This window comes from Cygnus olor, chromosome 1 (genome assembly GCF_009769625.2).
Source record: "Cygnus olor isolate bCygOlo1 chromosome 1, bCygOlo1.pri.v2, whole genome shotgun sequence".
Classification (NCBI taxonomy): domain Eukaryota; kingdom Metazoa; phylum Chordata; class Aves; order Anseriformes; family Anatidae; genus Cygnus; species Cygnus olor.
The window spans coordinates 72435705-72456402 of record NC_049169.1 but is presented as its reverse complement, the minus strand read 5'-3'; the positions used below and the strand labels follow the sequence as shown (position 1 = coordinate 72456402).

General features: G+C 37.3%; 2 long non-coding RNA genes across 2 annotated transcripts in view; both read left to right on the top strand.

The window, feature by feature from the left end:
• Positions 1-20698, top strand: part of LOC121073576 — a 64356-nt gene that overhangs the window by 388 nt on the left and 43270 nt on the right. The window lies entirely within an intron of this gene.
• Positions 91-11921, top strand: LOC121073574. Its single transcript, XR_005821806.1, has 3 exons — positions 91-272; positions 9017-9170; positions 9879-11921. It is a non-coding gene; the product is annotated as an uncharacterized LOC121073574 (long non-coding RNA).

Here is a 20698-nt window from a genome sequence, read left to right as displayed (position 1 = left end):
GAGCGGGGATAAAAGGGGTGTCTGCGCCCTGGGGGGAGTGGGACGAAGTGGCCGGGAAGAGAGGCTGAGGAAGGGTCTGTGGTGGAGGAGGAAGGGGTGGTGGAAGAGGGGAAGGGTAGAAGGAGGCTACGTGGTGCTGAGGGAGCTGTTTGTAGTGGGGGCCCCCTGGCTGAGCCGGGGGACAGGGAGACAGGTGAGCGTGGCAGGCTGTGCTGGGGAAGCTGGGCGGTGACGGGGTTTTCTCATTTGGGTGTCCTGGTTGCCCACTCTCGGTAAGTGGAGGTTGTCATAGTCTACTTGATCAGAGGTAGAAGCTTTAACTTGGTCAGGTGGGGTGGGAGGGAGAAGGAGAGGAATTGATTGTCGATGACACTTTGTTCTTGCGCTTTTTTCTTAATCTCTCCCTCTTCAGGCAGCTCTTTGAATTAATGCTTGAAGACATTTGTAACTCCTGAGTCTCTGCCAGTGGTGTAGGGTAATTCTTTTTTGATTCATTCATTCATTCATTTTTTTTTCATGGGGCTTCACATTGCATTTTGAAAGGTGGTTTCGATCTGTGTTTTTTCTTTACAGAATAGGTTCAATAATGAAAAATATTCATTCAGTTCTGTGTGGCTCAGTCTGATGTCTGTCCCAAACTGGTGTTCATACTCCTTGCCAAGCTCACCTGAAAACGGATGGTATATGGTTTCTATTCATCTCTCTTTATCAGTCCTTATTTTGGTCTTACGTAATGAATAAGTGAATGAAATAATCAGTTACCAAAACTTTTTGTACTTCTCAATATTTGATCTCCTTACGTGGCATAGAATGTTGGTGAACCTACATCTGTATTCGTTGCAATTGTAATTATAATGTATATGTTATGTATGTGCAACTTTAAAAGGTTCTCACTTCGGTGCTAAATGTTCTTAATGACCTTAAAAGTGACTCAGAAATACTCACAAACTACTTTGCAGATGCTTTTAAGTCTCGATAAACCATTCCTATTTTAGTTAACTGGATTATTAATTTGCATGCAACGTCTGTCTCAATCACAGATCAACATGTTAACCTCTAGAACACCTTTAATTTCAGCTGACTGGCCCTTGTAGCCTCTAAGCTATAGCTGCTTCAGAAAGGTACATGTTAGCAATAATTTCACAAAACAGTGGACACAAGGTAATTTTAAAACTTGCTGTCTCCCTACGGGGAGGTTTAAGGAAACCTTGCCTCCATATAGCACGTTATACCAAAATGACTTAAAAATGTACCTACGTGTCAGTGAAAACAAAGGCTGGCACTTTGGTCTGAGACACATGCAGTCGTTAATGGGGTGTAGCAGTGGAGCATCTCCTGGTCCCATGACAGCTTGGAGGACAGGGCTGCTTGTGAGGAATGCGGGATTACAGCCTCCACTGCATCAGCTCTGCAGAACTTCTGCTTATGCAGTTAGCCACTGGAAAGTGTGATAATTGGGCACCGTATTATAATAGAAAGATAAAAAAAAAAGTGTATTTCAATTGTGAAATAAGATAGTTTAAATTAGAAAATAAATGAGAAAATTTAGATTATTAATTTTTTTGAGTTTTATTCCTGATATAGATACGTGTTCCTAGCTGATATATTTGCAAGCAGATAGAAACTGGAAGATGTGGTAGTGTATATGTTTTGAAATCTGTAGGCTTTCCAAAAACAACAGGTAAAGTTGTAAAATTAAAAGACCTGAAAATGACTAGTGTATTTTTAAAAATAAATACACCCTGCCACTATTCTTTTGACTAGACTTTCAGAGTTTTCATACTGAGATTGTACATGGGTGATGCTTTCTTTTAAATTCTGTTTGGCACCCTCTCCCAATACGTGATTAGGAGATCTGTTGGAAAAGGTCTTTTTTTTGAGATAAAAGAATGCACGAGAAGGATGAAATAGGGAGAAATTGCTTGCAGAACAGTTGGGGGGGAAAAAAAAAACTGATCTGATACCCTAAAGCAAAGTGTGATAAATACATATTCTGAAGGGTTTTTTTCCATCTTGCATTCGTGTTTATAGGCTTGTCAGAGTGCATAGTTAACATTCTGCATCAGAAATGTATGTGTATATATATATATATAAAATAAAGAATTTTCTGTTTCAAGGAAGATATAACTTCATGATGAGTATTCTTGGAAGGGGGAGGAAGAATACACATTTACGTAGAGTGATACCTTGATAAATTCATAGCATAAAGATAGGGCGTACAACATTGCCAGACAGCATAAAACTGCCAAAAAATCCTTGGCTTACCGTTGCACCTATTTTTGTTATATCAAGGTAGGGATATTATAATTTACAAATGGAAAGGATTACCCCTTACATAACAGCACCATCTGAAAATTTACCAGTTTGCATGGTAGTGCAGGCAGCAGCCAGCACAGAGTGTTTCCCATTTTGATAAGCTAAACCAAATTTAGTGGGGATGGAGACAACAATTTTCTATTTTTTTCTAATTCTGTGACCTGTATGCCTGTATGGAAATCTTCTGGGAATGCCTTGTGTACATACTGTGATGCTAAATTATATCGCTTTTGTGATTTGGATTGTTTCTTGGAAACAGCGATGTCTTGAGGAGACAGACATGAGGTTTTTACTAGACTGGATGCTCAGGTAGAACAAAGTAAAACAATTATTAGTGTTTGGATATCTGTGCGATGTCTGTCTCTGAGTTACTGAATGGCTCTGTTATATGTAGATAGAAAAGTTAGTATAAAGTTTGAAAAATAGCATGGTTCTGGTTTCAGGTATATTTAATAGCATTAATCAACGTTTATTACAAGATGATAAAGATTTTCTTCACTGATGAAGCAGTGAATAAAGTAGACGAGTGTTTCACAAACTGAACAAACGTGAACATTGCTTGTGCTCATCTGCTTTTGTGCACTCTCCAAGAAAAAATATACTACTGTACTACTTCTAATTGCTGGCAGCAGCTCAGTTCCTCAGGGTGTTGGGGGCAGGAGGAAGGCTTGAAAACCAGCTGTAATTATCAGCTGCAGATGTGAGCACTCTTTATATTGCCTGGCAGGAACTGAGTTGCTGCCAGGAGTTTAAGGGAGCTGATAGTTCACTAGCTCGTGTAAATGTCTACTGCTGATAATTGCAGTTGCTTCTGACTTCCCTGGAGGAAATGAGCTCCTTCTAGCTGTAATTCAGGGTAGTTTGGTTTTATTGTTTTTTCTTGTTGCTTTTTAGTAGCTTAATTTTTTAATTAGGTTTTCCCCTACCTATTCATGACTCCCACCCTTTGAAGCTTCTTGGGCTTCATTAAGAGTTGCAATCCTGGTAGGAGAGACACTGGTCTAGGTCATTACTTCTGTTTAAAAAAAAGTAAGTTGAGGTCAGGTGGCAGAATTACCAGAGCCTCTGTTATTGGTTGTTAGGTTATTCTACCAAATAATACTTTGTCTTGCCTAAAACAACTGCTACTTCTAAAGATTCACAAACCCATGTTTGTGACCTGGCAGTAAAAGAATGTACATTGATGAGTGCATGATTACTAGCATGGTTATGCCTGTTATTAGGGTGAAGATCTGCTTAGCTGAGAAAGATTGGAGATGTATGTATTCCTATTTTAAATAACTTCTGATGTATGCCTATACTTCCAGCAAATAAACCTTATAATTTTTAGGTATTTTAGAGGAAAGTGATGAGGGAAGAGAGAACACTAAAAGTTCTAATTTTTAAATTAAATTTCAAAATGCAAACAACCCAGCTTGTGCTTGTGGCTGTTTCTCCTTTTATTTCTTAATATCACTTGCTGGTATTTTAACTGAAGAAACAGAAGCTCAGGAGAAAAAAGTTGATAGAACATTGTTTGGCTTTTAATTTAAAAAATTTCACCTAGATACTGTGTATTCATGACCACAGTAAAACAGCAGTCTAACTGTTCTTAGTGCCACCTGTACTTGCTGGCAGCTCTCCATCATCCCGCCTGTGACAAAAATACACGCTCTGAATAAAGTAATACAATGGGATATGCACTAGATATCCAACTACTGATTTGCCAGTCACTTTTTATTAGTCATTTATTTCCTGTAGTTCCTAAAGAAAATGTCTGTTTCTGCGTAAGAAGCAATGGATAACTATGAATGGAACAGAGTATTTTCTAATAATTGTGGAAAAATCAGGCAGGCAAGTATTGATTTTCCTGCTCAGATTTGTAGCTGTCTTCCTATAGGACGTAACCAAGCAGCAACTTCTGTAGTGGGACAAATGTAAAGGAGGAACTTGATTTACCAGCTACCTTTTAAACTCTAAAGAGATTCCACTCAGTATTTTCAGAGGTGGAGAAAAGGATCTCGCAACAAAGTTTATCTTAGTCATGTAAGGTATGGTCAATCATGCTCTTAGCTACAACTGTTAGGCATTATGTGACTGCCAGCTTAACTCACTTCCAGTTGCCTTTTGTTCTTTTTTGACTTTGCCAAAGGCTGCCACTCTTCAGTTCTGTTAACAAAGTTCCGGGTGTAGCTGTTCCAGCCTAGTTGAGTCAAATTTGGCTAGCTCCTAGTAAAAACAGCTAGCACTTCTTTAAAAAGCAGATACCGGTAGTTAGTTTGCTCAGGTGAGTTTTACTATTGTAATGACTCATGCAATGTCTTTCATAAGCAGTACTGTGACAGTTAATATTTTAATGCCTGTTCTTAAGTCTGAATCCTGTCCTTCTTTGGAGACCAAGCATGTGTTAATTTAGCTCTGCTCTGCTTGTGCAACAAGGAAGTGATCCTCAAAATTGATTTTGAACGTGGATAAAAATACATTGAAGTTTTTCATGCTAGTTCAGCAAGTGTGCTTTGGCTGCACGTGTTGGTTATTTAAAGCCTGTGTGTGGAAACGGTGGCACATTATTATTAGCAAAGCCACCATATGTGTGGAAACAAGCAGCAAATGCTGCTTGTTTTCCACATGGTACACTAGAAGAAGTTGCTCGTGCATTCAAGGATTGAGTTAGGAAAGATTCCTTTAAACTTTTCAGAATTGTCACTCTGATGAGCTCAAAATAGCACCTTTCGTTGTGTAGCATGGCTCTGGAGTCCAACTGTTAACCAGTCTTTGCCCTGTCCTGCTCAGTGGAGGTCAGTGTTGATAATTTCAGTGTTTTGACTCCTCTGGTTTTCTTTGTGTATCCTTAAAATAAACTAAAAAATCCTTTTAGTAGGAGTGTTATGCCTAGTGATGAATAATTGCTTAACATTATATACTGGCAAAGTTCTGCTGTAATCCAGCACTCAATTGTCTTATTTATATAACAATTTTCACTTTCAAGAAGTGTTACAGCTAATGGGGGTTATAGAAACATTGGATTTGACTAGTGTGCCAAGAGTGAAGGCTGTCCTCTGCTTAGATGACTTGGAGAGAAACTAAGTTATCTGTGCTCTACCAGCAGTACTGGGAAGAGGCATACAAAGAGAGAGAAAGTGGGTACATAAACTTTCATAGGCTCCTTTCTCACTTTGCAGCAACAAAAGTGTTGACGTGTTGAAATGGTTTAGAGAACCTTAGGCTGTATTGGCTTCTTAGGAGTATGTTGCAAGTACAGAAATACAGCTTCTATATTGCTGCTGTCATCCTTTCAGAAATATTAAAATAATTTTAAGATAATGCAGATAACAGATAACATTTATTTTGCTGGTGTGTAAGAAAAGTTGGAAATGTATTTCCTTTAAATGGTCTCTACCCACAGGTTGTTAGAATAATTAACAAAACAGATATGGAAAAAATACTGAGCATTGACTGAATGTGTTTTGAGACCATGCTCTGGGCACCAAGACAAATGCTAGATCAAAACTTGTAACATAGCTGTACGGTGTAACATCTATGTGCAAGCTTGCTTGTATACCTCCATGTGACAATGAAGTTTGAAGTACAAAAGCAGCAAAATGTGTAATGCTTTGAAGGGCACCTCATACATATAGCACATATTTTCAGTATGGGCTGTGAATGGATAGAGTTGCTATTTACTCTGCAATTCTAACACTGGGCTATATATTTTTAAGTGCCTGTTATGGTATGTTTTTCAGTATTTGGGGGAGAGAAGGATATTTGAGGGAAGTTGCTTTCTCTTTAGCTTTGAACATGCTGAAATCCTATACTTTCTCTTTAATTCCAGACACATGATTCTTGTAAGCTGGATATAATGGCTATGCCTTTTGAGCTGTGTTGGTCACTCCCCCCACGCCCCTTTCTCCAGGAAATCTTTGTATTTGTCTTAACTTTTTGCTTCTGATGGCACAGATTAAAAGGGCTTTTTTTTTTTTTTCCCCAATTGAAGTGGCATAATTTATTATAAAACTGCGTATTTTATTTTCTCACTTGAACTAAATATTGTCCAGGTTTCAAATAATCTTTGTGTTGGCCTAGGATCAGTGGTTTTGGATACTGGAGGTTGAGAAGGCAGAAAAAGGAATCATGTTGTTTTTTACCTGAAGGAAGTTAAGTCTTTTTTTCTGGAACATTTGGATGCTTAATGAAATTATGAAAGACACTTAATTATGTAGTTACAGTTGCCACCTGGCCTTTCTAATGCTCTAACTTCTGTGAGTTTTTAGTAGCATGCATCTTGTTTGACCCAGAAGTGAGGTATTGCAGAATCCTTCGGTATGCAGGATGAGATAGAACAACAGTAGTAGTAGGTATGTAGGTAAAATGATGCTTAATTCTTTTTCCTCCACTTGGAAAAAAAACATATAAATCCCATGTCTGGGTAAATGCCATGAAAAGTAAAAATGGTAGTGTGCATAAGTAAAATAGGCCAAAGCAGTTAGGTGTGGAAGAATTGTATGGATCAGTGCTGAAGGAGAGCCGAGAATGAGGCAAGCACACTCACTGTGGCAGAACCAAAGATCTGTATTTTGCAATTCTGTGCCTGTAGTAATTGCTCATGCTGTCTGAGAGATGGTGTAGAACAGCAGAGCCTTGGTTTTATGTTACAAGATTTAATTTTCAGTCACGGACTTACTGTGATGTTTTTGGCAACCTTGCTTCTGTTTTCAGTTTTGGCAGAACCTGTTTCACCTTTCTTTGTAGTGCTTATTTGCATTGTGATTTATTCTGGTGTTTTATTAAATTGTATTACCGCATTTATATGCTGCTTATCATTTTCTCCTCATCGTTTATTCAAACTGTAAGTGTGTAAGCACAATAAGGAAAACGACATAGTAAATGAAAGAATTGGGAAAAGTGGAAGAACACTACAAACAAGTTGAAAACCTGGGATGCCTTATAGGGCATAGAATTTAAGAGGACAGTTTGTAGACAAGAGGAAGCAGTGTATTTCTTAAGAAGAGATAGATAAATGGATAGACCACAAGTTAGTGGTGTTATTGGGTAGAGAATAGTGTTACCAGATAGAGAACGGATTTTCTATTACACTGCTGGTTTAGAAAATGTGGAATATCTTTAGCTGGAACAAGTGATTCAAAAACTCTTCACATTGTGATACCATGGTTGAAATTGCTTGGAGAGCCACTTTTCCTTTATGTCATAAACCAAAATGAGTTACCTGTGAAATCCCCCTTAGTCCTCAACTGCAGGTTTGTGAACATACACATTTGCTTTACAGAACATAAGGGGCAGGTTGAAAAGTTTTATAGCTGTGGAGCCAGGATAAATATTTCAGTTTTTAATTATATGTGATGTGTGTTAAACCTGAGTAGATGGGACTCCTTGGAACTCCAGCTGTTAACCTCCACAGCACAGCCAAGCAAATCTGACTCTAGGTGTCCTTTTGAGACAGATTGGTGCTCTCTGTCAGTGCAAGATCGTAATCTTAAAAAATAAATAAAAAATCCGATTGAGGCATTGCAGCTCTAATAAAATAGCACAAAAATTGTTGCCTATGTGGGGAAAAATGTCTTAAAAATATACATTGCTGTAGCTAACTAGCAGAATTAATGCTGTAATGAAAATTTTGTAGCAGGAGTGTTTCACAATTTCAGTTGCTCTTGTGCGGATGGTACTGTGGAAAGACTCGCTGATTTGAAAGCTTGGGGAGGGAGAAAGAAAGAAATATTTAAACTTTATTTTTCATTTTTAAAAAATGGAAATTATTTATAACAATTATTTACAAAAGTCCTTATGATGAATGCTGTTTTTAATCTTAGGAAGCTCTTGATCAGTGTCTTGGAAGCATTTGATAAGGGAAAAAATAATGTGATCATTTATGAAATTAAATCCAGGAAGTCTAGTATATAAGGGCTTCTTATTTCATTAAAAAAGTAGAAAACCAGAAAATAAGTACTTTAAAAGTCAGTTGTTAAATTCAACATAGCCTGCTTCTTATTGAGCATTGACTTTTGCTATATTCATTTGAAACATTTAAAGAATATTTATTAGATGCAGATTTTCTAGATGCTCGTTTTTTCTCAAGTCTAAAGCAATGTGCTTGGTTCTAAGGTATTTTATCTCTTTTGCTACAAAGCAGTTTGTGGCAGCACTTCAGTTATCAGACAGTTCCCTTCAGAGACTTACAGCTTTTCCATAAACACCTTGCTCTGGTTGTAGACTCATACTGTGGTTTCTACCTAGGAGCATTTGTTTCCTGCTGAAATTGTGAAAACTAGGCTTTTACTAATTCCATAGAAAAATTTTGCAGCTTAAAAGACCTTAACTTCCTAATTTCTTGTTATTAAAACTGGAGATATTAGTCAATATTAACATTTATTCCTTATTTTAAAATCAATCTATTTTTAACTGCAAAGGAATTAAGCTTTAGTGACATTCTGGTACACTTCTTTTAACCCTTAGGATGTGAAATCCTTATCCAATATCCATTACAGTCAGCTAGAGCAAGTTGTTGCAGAATTATGGAAAGCACGGCTGAGGAATCACTTAAACTGTCAGATAAGTGTCACCCTGAGAAGGGTCAGCCTCAGTACTGTGCCAGTCAGTGTTTGTCTTGAGAAACCTCTAGCGCTAAAAAGTCTAAGGCCTCCTGGCAGTTAATTGTAGTGTTTAAAGACATTGAGATAATGCATCAAAGAAAGCTCTTTTTCTGCAGGCTTTCATATGTTCGTGGAAGGACCATGCAGTTAGATGAAGTCACTTGTGAGGGGAAGATGGGATGGTCCCGTATTCAGAAACCACTGTGTTCTGAACTCTCACTGAGCTCCCTTTGAGCAGAGAGGTCAATGGCTGATGATGCAGGTTCACAGGTACTAAGCAAATTTTGCTCTGTACAAGGTGGATGAATTGTGATCTGACATGATCGGTATTCTTCTGCAAATTTTGCATAATGGAAAACTAAAACTGGAAAAAAGGATGTGTAACATCCTTTAAAATCTAAATCAACGTGCTAAAATCTATTAATATTACTGAATTCTTCAGGGATTATTTGTGTGGAAATGCCCAAAAAAGAGGTCTTACCAGAAATGGTTCCCACTGATGAGAGTTACAACTTTAAAATGAAAAACCGAAAACTTCAGGCTGTGATTATAAAAATAAGTTTACTTGCTCTAGGCTCCTGGCTTCCTAGCTGGATTACATGTCAGCATCCAGATGCATATACTTTTCACAAGAAGAAAAGAAGATATTGATTAGGCATTTGATTTTTTTCTGAAATCAATATACATAACAGGAGAGCAGTCGGTATAATAGATTTCCTGTACAGAATCCAATCTCTGTATGTTAATCTTGGATCTACTGGCTAACACAAAGTATACTTAGTAATAAAGCCTGCCAATTCTCTTCCCTTCTGCTCTTCCCCTCTTGGCATATTACCAGATTTATGTTTGATTTCTTGGGTCTTTTTGTTAACTTTCTTGCCAAAGAATTTGCTCTGATTGAACTTTCTGGAAAGAGGAAAAAGCTGAAGATTGAGTTTCATGCTCCTCTTTGTCATTAACAGTGCTTCTCTGCTTAAGGTAGTAACCACAGTGCACGGTTGTATTACTTGTGCTGAGCGCTGTGACTAGTCCAGAGATGCGGCATTCAAGATACGGTCCTGGTTTGGATGATGTGGGGCATCATGTGTAATATGTTCCAGCTATGGTGATATCCTTCTTCAGATCTGCTTTTCTCAGGTAATTTGAGGTGTGGTCATAAAAATTCTGTCCACAGAGAATGTGTGATCCATCCTTTCAGGTGAAGCACAAGGCATCTCAGTGAGAGCCAGTGCAGCGAAGTGGAGTGCAAGCATCAGAGCCAGAACTAATGGAGTGATTATTGTTCAGTTTTGAAGCCCGCTCTTGGCTTCAAAATGTAAAATGAAATTTTACATGTCATTTCAAAAAATTCTTTGTTCAAAAGTCTGTTGAGAAGGGTAATGCCTTGTAGTAGACCAGCTGATGAGACTGGAAAAAAACAAGTGAGATTTTAGATGCACCAGCATTCAGGCCTGCAATAGAAGTGGATGTCTGCCTGAAATGTTGTTCACCTTGGCCAGTCATATCAATTTTTACTGATCTCAACAAATTTCACTGTCCAATGTTTTTAGCCCACAGTGGTTACAATAACAGTATTGCTGCAGTGTGTGCAGTGTGCAGCTTCAACTGGTCTTGCTTGCATTAAAATTCTACAAGAGTTTTTTCACCCCTCTTCTTTGCCTGATTGAATAAAATCCTTTTCTTGTAAACTTCTTTTTTAAATTATTTAAGTGGGACGAGGGGGGCACAACAACAACAACAACAAAAAAAAACAAGAAAAAGCCCAGACAAAAGGGAGCTTTTGAGACAACCAGCAGGCCTATACACTTTGCAGTCTTCCAGGAGGAGCGTTGCCAGCTGTGAGCTGCTTCTTTGTGTTGTCTTTAAAGCAACATACATACACATGCTCCACTTTACCAGACTTAAGGTTGGGAAGCAAAAGGATGCTTTGTGTCATTGCTGTCTTTTCCAGTGTCCAAACTAGAGCTTGCTTGTCTGTCTTTCCTATTATAAATAGGAATGGATGAACGTGTTTTGCCTAATTTCAAATCCACTTAAAGTTCATGGGTTTGAAATTAAAAACAGAACTCAAATCTTATAAGGTTTGTGTTCTGTTAGGAGCTGGCCTTTTGCCAGTACATGCCTATTCATTTAACTTTTATCCCTGGAATCAAATACATATCAGTTTGCTATACTAGGTCGTTTGTACTTCGTTACATTCTCTTCCTTACCTGTCTTCTGCCTGTTTCATTGGCATAAATTTGTCTCTTTTTAGAAAGTTGCTAGCATAGGTCTTCAGTCTCATGAGCATAAGACTTCTGCTTTGCCTCTTCATTCTGTTTTTCACTGTTTCATGTTTAGTTCACAATGTGTACCTTCTGGCCTACTCCTCTGTAATAATACATCCAAGGTAGTAAATGAAGGATGAAATCTGCACTAGATAAAGGCAGTATTTTAGATGCTATATGGTTTTGAATATTCCATATTCACAGGTGAAGTTTGCTTTATCCACTATGGCAGCTGCTCCAGACAAAGAGGTGAAATAATCCTGGAAGCTATACAGAACAGTGAGCAACTGGATCTTTTTTAGTGCAAAAGTGATTCCATTTAAAAATAAAGCTTTGACCTGTATTGCCTATAATGCAAATTTCATCCTCACTGGCTTGCATTATGCAAGTGCATGGAATCCCATGCAACCCTGATGCAAAAAATAATGGAAGTCTGACATGTTGACAGCACATCATCTGCAGTATTGTTTTTTTATAGGTTAACTTAATAGTAGTTTGTTGATCCTGTGTAGGTTCACTTGCTGATTTTTTCCCCCTGATATTTGTAACTATTAAAAAAGTAAGTAATGGAGGTTTATATGTGTATATGTAAATATGCACACATATATGCATATATATGTAATTTGTTGTTGTTGACATTGTGATTGTTTTAGCAGATATTTTAAGAGGGGATTATTAATTTAATAAAGTATATCTATGCTTTCCTTTTGTGAGGAGGAAGTGTTTATTCTTCCGTATTTTATTCTGTGATTATGTGAACCTGCTGTGATTATAGCAATTCATAGCAATTCACTTAAGTATAATCTCTTTGTTCAGAGATTATCTGCAAATCTAATGCAATTTTCTTAAGTTTGTTTTTTATAGACATCTGATGAAAAGCCTATAAATAGCTCTTGGTCCATCTTGTTTCTGCTGATAGTATGTAAAATAGAGATTATTTGAATTGTGGATTTCATGAAATATATATGCTCTCTGAGTCTGAATGCAGGAGATGGGGATTTTAATATCAGTGCTTGTGATTATGACCTTTACAGAATATCCACTGAAAACATATTAATGTTTACTTAGCAACTGCTTTTTGAATAAATAAGCTTGCCATAACTCACTAGAATTCCTCAGAAAGCATTGCTTAGCACATGCGTGTGACTATACTTCTTAAACTAATGTGTTAATTATAAAGATATTTTTCTAGATTAAAGAACCATAATGTCATAAACTTTTTTGTACTGTATCTGCATTGGGCAAGGAGTTTATTGTTGGTACCCTTCTCTACTTTTAAAAAGGGATCATAATATACTATTATACTTCAATGTAGGAAGCTAATGAAAGGTGATTCTGCTTTTCTTTAAAAAAAAAAAAACACAAAACAAAAGCAACTCTTATTTTGTAACAGGGTTGACAGTTTCATCATTAGAAGATTTATATTTTTATTTTCATAATTTTAAGTAAGCTTTTGATAATTTTGTGTATAGTTGCTTTGTAGATATTTTTACTGTCACAAGCAGCAGTATGTGCAGTATCAAAGTATGTGCAGAGCAGGAATTTTAAACAATGGAATTGATCAACATTCAGATATTCATTAACACTTCCACTGGGTTTTTCAGTTGCTGCATTTCGGATGAAAAATATGCAATTGGAGATTGTCTTACCAGCTTATCCTGATTTTTCTGAAACTCGTGTAGTTTAAGACAAAGAAGTGTTGGTAGGAGCGACAACTTAAAAAAACTAACACTCTTCAGCTTGGGTTTGATGGTTTTCTGCTTTAGCTGTAATTGTTGCTCACGTCCTGTTCTTTCTGTTTTCCATCCCAGTGGGCAATGTATTGCATGAGGTCTGCAAATCACAAATCCAGCTCTGAGTTTCAGGGAAGGAAGGGTTAAATGGAAGTGTTGTGAGGTTTAGACATTGGTACCACCACCAACAGTTTTCTTTTCTCAAGAAAGATTTAGAATTTCACCTTGTTTCCTTTAAGTCCTTTGGATCAAAATTTGGATATAATTACTGAGTTTAAATAGCAGATCTCTAATGAGAACTGTCCTTCACAATCCTGCCAGCTGTTCTGTACTTCAGTCTGTGCAACTGATTATAGTCAGTACATGTTATAAATCACATTATTTGTCCTTTGCCAACTTTGCCCCCCCTCTTAAGAAAGAACCTGGCAGTCTGAATCTTAAATGGCCCTCTGTGGAGAACAGAAAACTTAGGGTAGCTTGAGAAAGGGGGGCCTTTGCTGATCTTCTCACCCATCCCCTAAAACAGAAGAAGAATCTGTAAAGATAGGAACCACTGCAGAAGTTGGAGGCTTTCACCAGCTGGTGTTTATTTTAAAGATGGTTCTTGATTTCAGTGTGCAAGAATGAGCATGATGGATATGGAACTGGGATGAAGTTCATCTCTCTTTAAATTACAATTAAATAAGCAATTTCAATCACAAATTTTGTGTCACCCTGGCTATAATCTACCCATTCACTTTACAAAATAAAGGAGGCAGCTGATTAAATTTAGCCGGCATGTTTTTATGCCTGCTGTCTAGACAATTGGCTTGGTTCCCATTCCTCCGGCCTTAGCTCTCTTTCTTGGTTGTAGGCCCACTGGGCCACTTAACCATTCTGCTGCTGTTTGAGCTGTGTGTTCCTGAGGGTGGTATGGAGCGTGCAGGGATGGCTTTTTTTTTTTTTCTCACAGGTCTTTAATGGAGAATGTGCTACTGGTAAATAAGTATGTAGTTTTTGCTAAAACAGAGTCTGTTAGAGTGAAAATTTGTCAACTCTAGGATTAGCTGTCCTATCTTTGCTCCTAGAACTTAGATAAGCCTTTTTACCTTATTCCTGCAGAGGTGGTACATGTATTCTTCTATCATCTCCTTCCAACTTTAGTTTCTATATACATATAAAGTCAGCAAAACAAAGAAAAAAGCCCTGAAAACGAAACCAAGTGAAAAAACACTGGATTCCAGCTCTTTTTGTGGCACTATTATTATTTCTTGCATATGATTTCCAAGTTAGAGCTGGGGAATGATGTATTTTGCCACAAGATAAATTGGAGTCAAATTGAGTCATTTATAGAGCATCGATATAGACAATCTGTTATTCATCCCTTTGAAGTTACATGGATTTGTTAAATAATCTGTAGCAGCTAATTGTTTAATCCTTTCTGGGTCTGATGTCCTTATTCTTTTTCTTTTTTTTTTTTTAAATTTTTCTTCTGTTGTTTGTTTGATTGGTCGGCTTTTTGTTTTATTATTTTCTTTATCCACACCACCAGCACAAGGGTGGGCAGATGCCATTTGTTCTGTAATTTAAATTTACTGTACCTGCTACTATTTTCCTCTCTGAATGTGGCAACCTCATGGCAATGTCATGAAACTTTTCTCAGAAATTCTTTTTCCTTGTTATTGATTCTGTGGGGCTCCTGCTAATTCTGTGGGATGATTTGTGTTTTCCCCAGCTCAGACAAGCATGCCATTTTGTCACACCTGTTTCAGAGTGAGTTCATTTGGCAGTTCCTCTGAAAACTGGGTTTAAATCCTCAGTTATGTGATAGCCTTTTCTGTGCTTTTCTCACAGTTGCCTGCTTACCCAGTGTTTGGCCTTACAAATACTCTGAAATAGCACCATTTTTACACCAAAAATTTTTTTTCACCACAATTGAACCAAAGTGTACCATTTTTCTTCGGTAAGCATTTTAATTCTTTTTAATGTCAGTGTCATAGCTATTCTTTATATTCTTTCTTAGGAAGGCAAAAGTTAGTTAATATATTTCAGGTGCACACTGGCTTCCTTAAATAAAGGAGATAGCCTTTATTTTGCCCCCCCCCCCACACACACACACACTTTTTTTTTTTTTGCTTTCAATCCAAGTTAGATGCATGCTTCTGCAGAGATTGTTCTTTGACTCTTGTTGATAAATAGAAGGTGTTGTGTGTGGTTTCTGGATATTTTCTGCAAATTATATAGGTTCAATTTTACACAATGGAAAGGAAACGCTGACATAGTTAGCCTCTAATTCTAAAGATGGATTAATGCAGCAAGGAAGACAATATCTTCTTCAAAATCTATTTTTGTCTTTCCCTACATTTTGCTCTAAAGCTTCCAGACCTTCCCCCAGACCTATCCTGCCTGGCTTCCTGTTGCAAATGTGAGGAAACATTTGCACATATCCTTACAGAGAAGCTTTGCTTCTTTCTTGGTCATTGTTCATGATTTTCATGGCATTACTTGCGGGTTAGACACCCTCCCCCTCCCCCACTCCCTTCCCCCCCAAAAAAAATCAGTTTTGCTGCAACAAAATGAGAGTTTCCAATTAACTGGGGCTTTTTTGGCTTCAAGGGTTAGCATGGGCATACTGCCCATGAGAATAATGTTTAACACTGTATCATGAGGGAGGGGAAAAAAGTTACTCTTGCACCAAATTGCATATTGTGTTGTGTGAGAGATTCCACATGTTGTTACTTCATACAAACGTTTTCTCCCAAGAAGCAGAACAAAGTATGATATTCAAAAGAACATAACAATAAAACATGGATTAAAAAAAAATCTGTCAGCTCAAATGAGCAGTATCATTCTTTAACTTGCCTCCAGTGGCTCTGAGATGTTCGTAGGCTGTTTTAAAATATGAGGAGTTCATTCTAGGACAAAGAAGGTTTTCTGTTTTTTACGTCTTCCTGTGTAAATCATTGAGGGGAGGGGGGAGAGAAAAAAGGGGTAGAATTATGCTCTGGATGCTGATGCCTTTGCATTTTTGGCATTATGCCTTCTTACTGTTTTATTGTCTATTTTGGCTGAACTTGAAGTTCCAACCATGTTCCCTGCCAAAAAGGAAGGAGAAAAAAAAAAAAAAAAGGCAGGTCCTTTAAGGATACTGAAAAATGAAGCCAGTTTTTGAATCCGCCACGTCCTGTAAGCAAATAAAAATGAATCTCTATGGAGCTCAGACGTTACTTCCTGTTCTCGTTTAGATTCCAAGCAGGAATGGAGCACTTTTTCTCTGCATCCAAAAAAAAGGAGAGGGAGAAATAGAGGGCTTCAAAGCAACACAGGAGAAGTCTTCGAGAGCCTTCTATGCAGTTAACTTTTAAAATATGTGTAAAAAGTCTTACGCCTTAAGTGGTGTATGTCTGTGCTTAGAAAAACGTCCAGCAAATCCCCACCCCCAGCACTCATTTATTGTAAAACAGTGGACATATTAAAACTACACATGATTTTTGTTGAATATTTTACTTTGCTACTGGTTTTGTAATCATTACTTATATGCTTGTAAATGGTTTGGTATTGATAGCATATAGTAATTTCTTAAAGCATATGAAAGGAATCAAGATCCTACTTGAGGTTTCCTGAGAAGGCCAAAATGAGTGGAGGAGGAGAGAAAGATACGCTGTTTCCAGATAAGCTAACTAGTATTTTGATATAGCAATCTGTGTATTGTGACAGCCAGTTCCATGGGTAAGGTAAAAGTTTCAGTTTTTAGGCACTTCTACTTTCCTAACTTTTGAATGAATGAATAAAATATTCTGACATAGAAGATAAACTGCTAAAACAAAGTAGACTTCTGGATTTTTGCCACTGTGAAATTAGGAGTAACTGTAACCCAAGCAGACTAGCCAAGCTTCAAATTCACTGTGGACAAATGTTCTTTGTGCATAATTCTGGAGGAAACTATTTTTGGTAGTGAATGAATATATGTAATCATTAACACATGACAGGGCCACTGTAAAGGCATAAGGCTGAACCATGAATGTTTCCAGCACCCAAGAGGTGCTTTTGTGTTTTATTTAATAAACTGTCTGGAATGTGCTATTACTTTTACTTTTTTTTCTTATTTCTTAATTTTACATCAACAAAGCAACTTTAAAATATTTTTTAGAAGAAACAAATGAATTCTTTTCCTCAAAGGAGACAAAATGATGTATCTCAAAAATTAAAAAAGTTATTGCAGTGAATTAGAGGAAAGAACACAGAGAAAAATTACTTGAGATCCCTAAACATCCTATAACAGATAGACAGTTGTCAATGTGTATGTTTACTTGGGCTTGTCTAGGAAACAACTTATCTGTTTTTCTGGATATTAGTAGAAATTATTATTATTTTTAGCATGGGGTTAAATCCCATCATGCGTCTTGCTGACACTTGATTTGATTTGATTTTTTTTTAATCGAAAGAATACAAAGGGACACAGAAGACTTGTCAGCACCTGATCACAGTAGTTTTCTGAAAGTAACTTCTAGCACTGCCATGTCTGTAACCTCTCTGAGCTTCTGGCCTCAGTTTCAAGGAGGGCTTAGAAGTAATAGGGAAAAGAAGAAATAACTGAATTGATGCCCAGAAGATTGCTAGATGGCATTGAAAGCAATCTGCCATGTTGGACCCGATTTAAGGCTAGCCTCACTTCTTGGCTGATGAAAGAATGTTGTAGGTTACATAGGTGCTCTCTGCGTTCTCTGTTGCATGGACAATTAGGTAAAAGCTTTATTCTGCCCCTTTAATGCATATTGTGGCATATTTACTGTAGGGTGGTAGGTCACGCACATTGGCATAGACTAGACCTATAAGCATGCACTATATCTGTAGAGCAGTGGAAAGATTTAGGAGATCGTCATGCCCTATCCCACATTCCCCTTCCCTGTTGGTCCTCATTCAAATTGTCAATAAACTAGGTGAAATCCCAAGTTCTATGGAAGTCAATGGGAATTTTATCTTAAAATTGATGATGTGCATACCCTGATTGATGACATAAGCCTATGTTCCTTTATCTCTGACAGGAAATAAGGAAGTTTATAACCTTGTAATGGGTATAGACTTGTTTTTTTCCTTTTTTTTTTTAAGGTTGAACTCAGAAGGGTTATACAAACAGTAACTAGTGGGAATAAGATTTACTTCTACGGAGTATTAAATCTGAGCTTTACATCTGGAAGCATTTATGGGATCAGACCCTATCTGGGACTGCAAGTCAACCAAGGTACACAATGGGAAACAAAGAAAATGGCACTAGTAACTCAGAACATTATTTTTTAAATGATTTTTTAAATGATTTTCCACATTGACGTTTGCTATAACAACATTTTCACCTGTAACGCTCATTTTAGACGTTCCATTGTCTGACTTTTCTTTAATCTTTAGCACCATTTTGGTCAATGATTCTTGACTGATTCCGTAAAAACACGATAATCAGAGTTTTAACACATCACATCTTCCATATGCCACATAAATGTTGCAATAGTTCTCTCTGATTTGAAAATGTACACTTCCAGACTACACAGTGTAGCGCTGTTGTATTAGACTTCAGATGTGTTGTGCAATTTCAAAGAAAAATGTCTTCAAAACAAATAGTGCCCCAAATTTCTGTTTTAACCTGATTTCCTAAGGAGATGTGAGTTATTCAGCTATGCAATGTCTGTCTTTCTTGTCCCTGTTAATGACCTCTGAACTGATTACCTGATTTTAACCAAATTTGACAGAGGTGGCTGTTTTGATGCTGCTTTTTGACACACAGCCCCCTCAATATACTGCCTACAGTCTTGTGCAGTCCTGTAGCATCAGAGATGCAAAATGTTCTGTTAAAGGTACAATGTAGGCTGGTGCTTGCCCAGCAAGTAGATAAGGCAAAAATAATGTGTGGTTATATCATACTGGGGTGAAGAGAAGCATGGTCTATTCCTGATGAACTGAAATTGTTAGATAACTGTATGCTTAATTTGGGCAAGCTTTTAGTAGAAATTTGAGGTAAAAAATGTATCTGAATAAAGAATCATGGAATCACAGAGCAGAAGAGAGCTTGCATTGTTATCCTCACTGTGTGTGAGCTCAGCCCTTATTAGACACCAAAAAAATCTTTCTTGCAGGTGTAATGCCCCTCCTGGAGATTATTTGGTGTAGGAAAAGGGATGTGGTCATGCCGCAGCCTTCTAATGCATCAGTCAAAAAGTCCACCTGCAGACACAGGTAGATGGAGAGTGTCCCTAGCTCAATTGCTAATTTAGCTTTTTCATGTGGTTCTTGTTTCTTTATAGATCTGTAAGCCAACAAATTGCTAAACTAAGTTTTCTGAGTGTATCTTTCAAAAATAAAAATGTAAAGATATTCGTGAGTAAGAGTAAATTTAAAATGTAAATTCTACTTTTGTGAAAACATAGGATACCCTTAACATAGACTAATTTTTCTTTCTTTTTTATGTCTTAACACATCTGTCTGATTTTATAATTCTCTATATTGGAAACTTAGCAATCAGTATCAACCAAAAAAGTAGATTTAATGACAGCTTACTGACTGTGTTTTCTGTGACCCTGTTTGTAGTTCTAGAATTGATTCGGTTCTTATCCTTGCTATTTATTTCTATCACCTCTTCCCCAGATTTCATATTTCAACCCAAAATGTTAAAATGATGAGAGTGGGAATGGAGGGCATCATAACCTCTTCAGGGATGAATCAATTGAGGTTGAATGAGCCTTTCTTCTAAGGAGTGTAGATTATCACTTAAAGGACAAGGTAAATCTAGTGGGTCAAAAGGTGCATCTTATACGGACCTAACCACTCATCTTCCTAGAGTCAGGACAGTTTCCCCCAAAGAGGTTTCACACTGTCCTGCTGGCATGTCCAGTGAGGTGTTTAAATCTGGTTTTGCAGAGTGAGAGGTCGTAATTGTAGACTTCTTGTGGGGCGTTGAGTCTGGAGAGAAGGAAAAGAAAATCGATGCACAAAAAGGAAAGGAGAAAATGATACAGGAATCAGGGACAGCCCTAAATCACTGCAGCAGGTCCTGTGGAAAAAAGATATTTTAGAAGTATCCGTTGGAAGGACTGTGTACTTTGGCCCTGCTGAGGATGGATGGTTGATGGCAAGCTGAGGGGAAGCAAAGCATGCTCTTGAGTTTGGCATTCAGAAAGACTAATGATTTATGACTTCAGCTATGTCCTACACCTTTCAACAGAAAGATCATATTTCATTATTGGTGTCACCAGTACAAATTCCCTGCTTTCAATTAAAGAGGTGTATTATTTAATGAAACCAGTCCAGCAGCAGCCACATACCCTGCTCATTTGTACTGCTGATTGTGACATGTTTATGAAAAGGGAAAATCTGTACTTAAAATCATCCAATTTTTTGACAAAATAATGTTTGATGCAGTCCAAGAAACAAGTATTGCATAAGGTCATTGGGCTTTGCTTAGATCTGACAGAGTGATTGCAATTCCAGTCCTCACAGTGGCAGATACCTCAATACTCAGCTCTTTCTCATTTCTTCTGTTGGGTGTAAAGGGACTGTAGTAGCTTTGAAACTGCATTGGGACATGGAGACCTTATGCAGTGAATTTAGTAAGCATATTTTTTCTATTGTAGGTACAAGTAGACACACAGTGTTTCACATTCTTTCCATGCTGGACTTAACCTACTGCTGATTCTGAACAATCTAAAAGATTTTTTTCTGTAATGTTTCACATTTTACTTATATCTGTCTGATAATTTTTTCCTCCTGCTGCATACTTACTAAACGATAGTGCAGTAGTTCACTGCAATTTTGCCAACAGATGAACAATGAT